At 39.8% G+C, this 5,163-nt stretch overlaps 1 protein-coding gene across 2 annotated transcripts in view; it reads right to left on the reverse strand.

The window, feature by feature from the left end:
- The window catches only part of RHOBTB1 (Rho related BTB domain containing 1), a 146,038-nt gene that overhangs the window by 132,995 nt on the left and 7,880 nt on the right, over window positions 1-5,163 (reverse strand). The gene's annotated exons all lie outside the window — the stretch shown is intronic.

Raw genomic sequence — 5,163 nt, forward strand, 5'->3', positions numbered from 1 at the left:
AATGTAGTGGTTAAGGTGCTGGATTCCTGCTTGGTTGATCACAGTTTGAGTCCTGGACCTAGCAGCTTGAAAAATCACATCAGGTGATTGTGCGTGGATGCCCCAAATCCAGATAAAAGAATGGAAGAGCAGAAATTGCAGTTTGGCCATCCTTCTGGGGGGGTCATTTCTCACTTGTCCTCTCTCTCTGTCGCTCTCCAGTAAGCACATGGCAGCCTATGGTAAAAACCTAAAAACAAAACAAAACCGAAAGTTAAAAAAAAGTAGTATATATTTGTTATTTATATTGGTCAATACAGTAGATGTGATTCAAAGTATAATTAGGATTTGAATTTTTTCAGCTTATTTTATTTTTTGAGAGTGAGGGGGATGGGGAAAGGGCCCTTATTAGATACAGCAGGGTCTTCATGCTTCGATCCAGCCCCAGCCTCAGCCAGTCCAGTCTCGGCCAGCCTAGAGTATGGGCACCCACACGTGCGTGGTGTGTATGAGACCTCAGGAGGCCCACCCCAAAGCGACAGGTCCACTATTGCAGAGCACTGCATTTTTGCCCTGCCAGAAGCTGGACTTTGAATTTCTTGGTAATTTATGTGAGAGAAAAATAGGCAGAACAATAGGCTGAACCAGGTACAACCATATTTCTTGTAGATTTTACTTAGCAATTTCTATTTATTTGAATTCAAACACAACTCTCTCTCCATTAGCGTTCTCCATTGTTGCTTAATAAAACGAGCATCTCTCAGTCTCTGTCACTCAACCCAGCTGGCCCTTCTCATCCTTGCTCTTCTGCCTGCCATGACCCAATAACCTCTTGGGCATCCTTCTGTCTTTTCTGCTGCCCTTTCTTTCAGTCTTTGTGGACTCATCTGTCACTATTGGGTCATTATGAATTTGATTCCTCAAGACTTCGTTTCTAGGGACCCAGCAGTTAGCGTAATGGCTATGTCGCTGGACTCTCACGTAGTCGACCGCGGTTCACATCCCGGACTTGGTGGCTTAAATCTCATGCCGGGCATGTGTGCGTGTGTGCCCAGGATCCAGAGAGGAGAATGGAGGAGAAGGGATTGCGGCGTGACCATCCCCCCTGGGGGGTGATTTCTCACTTTCTGTCTCTCTATCTGTCTGGTGAGTGCCCGTACCCTATAGCGAAAACCTCTCCAAAAAAAAAAAGACTTCATTTCTAATGTTCTCATCAGTCACTCTTTTGTAATCTTTCTCTACGCAATCATAATAATCTCCAGATCTATCAATGTGAATGTGAATTACAAATTTATACCCAATCTCCGATGATCTTTGATAAGCTCCACACCCATAAGCCAATGAGCTCTCTCTTCTGTGTTGTCCCAAGACATTCAATCTTGACAAGCCCAACACAGAACATAGCACTTGTCTTTGTAAACTTGTTCTTCTGCAATATTCCCCAACACTTCCCACAGGGGCTCCACATAAATATCGCAGAAGAGGGACTGTCAATTTTACTTCTTATATACTCGGGGACTTCAAAAAGTTCATGTAAAAGTGGAAAGTATAAATTTATTTTGGTGCAAAATATTGAAATCCACACGGAATGTGTGTTTCTACAATCTTTTGAAGACTGCCCTCACATATTTTCAATCTATTCACTTTTTAGAAAAAATGCACATCATCATCCCTTTCCTAGGACTAGTTATCAGTCTTTTACTACTGAAATATTCAACTGGTCTATATAAATTTTGGCCCTTGCCAACCCATACCCCATGTTGTAGGCAGAAATATTTTATCAAAATGTAATATTGATTATGTAACTAATTACAAATCTTCTATCCACCTCTATGCTCCCCCATGAAGAGAAACAAACAAACAAAAAAACTACAACCTTCTCATTGGTCCTAGAATAAAGGCATATGCCTTGAAAAGACTAACAATGCTTTCATGGTAATAATGGCCCATGACTTTTTCTCCAGATTCCACCACTTTTAAAAAATAAAATTAATCAATTAATTTTTTAATTATCGGAGAACATGTGCACTTGCCAGAGACAGAGACAAAGGGCCAGTGAGACAAAGAGACAGAGAAAGAGGGAGTGACAGAGAGGGAGAAAGCAATCCCCTATGGGGCACAGTCATGCCACAATCCCTTCTCCGTTCCTCCATGCTGTTGAGACTTTGGGTGCAAACGTGCGCGGACACACACACACACACACACACACACTCCCTTAGTGTGTCTTTAAGCCACTGGGGACAAGATTCAGTTCTAGATTGGCTCAGTGAGATCGGTCTCCCTTAACCAAGGTTATGGGGCTGGCCCCAGTTCAAGCCTTTTCTCCATGACACGATGACCTTCCTCAGTCACTTATGCTATCTGCGCCCCCTCCTCTCATATATCATGCCTTTGCCTGTACCCCTGGTCTAGTTGGCTCTTACATACCACTTAGAACACATTTTCAGAACCTTGCATTTTCCTTTGCAGCTCTGAGAACAGTTTCAATGTTCCCCTTATTTGTGCCTTTTTTCTTTTTTTCTTTTTCTTTTTCTTTTTTTACTGTCTGTCTTCTCCAGTAGTCCACAGGCCAAATGAGGACAAGGGATATCTGATGCAATTCATTATATACGAACAGTGTCTGGCACTTAGTAGGTAATCAATAAAGATGACTTTGTTGAAAGTATGACTTTACAAGACAAATATAAAAATAAACACAGATATAAATTCAGTGAGAAAAGCATACCCACAGCAGAGAGTTTAAGAATCCTAAAGAGAAGCACTGTGTGAAGCTCAGTCATGAGAACATCAAGAGCTTCGAATGGATTTGAGAAGTTTAGGTAGGACGACTTCTGTTCTCATTCAGATTCAGCCATGGGCAGATGGGACTGACAGAAACCCTTCAATGAAAAATTTCACCTGGGGAGAAGAAACTGGTTTCATCATATAAGAGAGATGCTAAGATGTGAAGGTAGTATTTTTCCAACTTTATTCTCACCACTTTTCCCACTGCATATATTGAGAAAGAGCCATTGCATGGAGAGGGAGTTGGGGGAGGGAGGGCTGGGGCCAGAGACATGTTGGAAGGCAGAGAAGAGAAGAGATTTTTAAAATGTTTAAGTTTCTGGATTGTGGATATTCTGCTGGGTATGCCTTTTTATATCCTAACTTCTAAAATCCATGTCATCAAATGCAATATAATTGTCTCTGCTTCCATATGGTGACAGAATTCTAGCAACTGTATCAGGAACTCAATAAATAGGCAAAAGTAAAATGTTGCATAAGTTGTTTTTTCTCAGTTACATTCCAAATATGGGCCTCCCCCAAACCCCCCCAATCATGAAACACAAAATTTGTAAATTAGAATAGTATCAGCTATGAATGCACTTTTGCAATTATGAGAGTGAAAACATTCCACATTGAAAAAAGAAATGCCATCTGATTTCGATTTAACACAAAGGGGAGAAGCACATTCCATTTAAGAATGACAAATAAAGCTGTCAATGCGATCCATTTATAGTCCCTCAGAGAATGCCACAAATCCACATAATGTTCTGAGGAGCTAGTTATTGTATTTGCACTCTCAAAGAGAGATGGTGAAGAAGTCCCAGATGGACTCCCATCCAAGGAAACTATGGTTAGCTATAATAACCAGTGATAGTCATGGTCCTAGGTGTGTGCCCCTTTAAGGGGAGAAGGAGTGTGTCAGGTGCTTCATTAAATGGTGTTTAACAATGGTCAGACTGATGGAGGGAGGGTGTTTACACTTCCTGAGGTCAAAAGAAGGGCTATAAGAAAATGAAGAAGCTCCTTCAGTTTTGCCCCTACCTCTGCACCTACCTTTATGAGACCTCTTTCTAAAGGTCTACTGCTGACAAATTAGAGTTAGCCATAAATTTTTTTTTTTTTTGGAGAGGTTTTTGCTATAGGGCGCATACGCTCACCAGAAAGACAGAGAGAGACAGAGAGATAGAAAGCAAGAAATCACCCCCCAGGGGAGATGGCCACGCTGCAATCCCTTCTCTTCCATTCTCCTCTTGGGATCTTGGGCATGCATGCACACGAGCCGGGCATGAGTTTAAGCCACGAGGTCCGGGATTCGAACCGCGGTCAGCTGCATGGGAGTTCAGCGACATAGCCATTACGTTAACTGCTGGTCCCCAAATCTTAATTATAAACCTCCAAAGTACTAGTCATTTTTGAGCAGTTAATGGGTTATTTCAGGTTCAGAGACAAGGACACATGCCAAAAATCAAACACTGGAAATATAATCTCCTTATTACTATAGTGAAGCTTCCTTTTTTTTTGTAGGCAGCAGTTTTCTAAGAAATATATTCACATATACTCATGTATAAGTATGTATAATATATGACCCTCTGTAAGGCAAAACTGATATTTTTTTCCTTTTTGCATTGGCTGCTAAAAAACTGAGAACAAAATTTGTTGCTATCTTCTAGCAAGGGTGTTGAATTTCATGGCATAAATTTTGAGTATGAATCTCTCTCCTGGCCCTATCTTATGTTCTTAGCCTTATTTTTTCTTACCTGTTTGGAATATATTTTTATATTGCTATACAGTATGTATTTTTATTAGCTTTTCTCTGTAAGCCCTAAATCCTTTCTAGCATATAAATAAATATATAACATTTATAGATAGCCTTTTTTTTTCCCCCATGGAGGTTTGCAAAATTTTCCAAAGGTAACATATAATTGATTACAATGAATGTATTCACATCAAGATACTGATATTCATAACAACTAGGGTTTTTTTTTTTGCATGATATTTAGCTTCACAGTCAAGTTAGATTTTCTTAATATTTATAACACATTTTTAGAACTGAAATGCTTAGCCTGATATTCATAGACTCTCTCAAATTATATGTGAAAAATTATATCTATAAGTTTTTATTACTTACAGGTACAATTTCAACATTTTAATCTGGTTCTGAAAGATAAATGTGACCCAAAGGATTAAAAATGACTGCTTTGAAGTAGAATAACCCTAAGGGCCAGATCTTGGTGTTTATTCATTTAACTAATTGACAAAATACTCATTGAGTACCTACTAAGTGCCTGCCCTGTAACAGATACTGAAAAAAAACAGTAAACACAGAAGCTTACCCTCTGACCCCAGGGGACTTCTAGTCCAGTGGGAATGAGGGTAGACAAAAAAAAAAAAAAAAAAAAAAAGTGAACCAGAAGACAG

Source organism: Tupaia chinensis, unplaced genomic scaffold (assembly GCF_000334495.1).
Source record: "Tupaia chinensis unplaced genomic scaffold, TupChi_1.0 Scaffold000199_1, whole genome shotgun sequence".
Taxonomy (NCBI): Eukaryota; Metazoa; Chordata; class Mammalia; order Scandentia; family Tupaiidae; genus Tupaia; species Tupaia belangeri.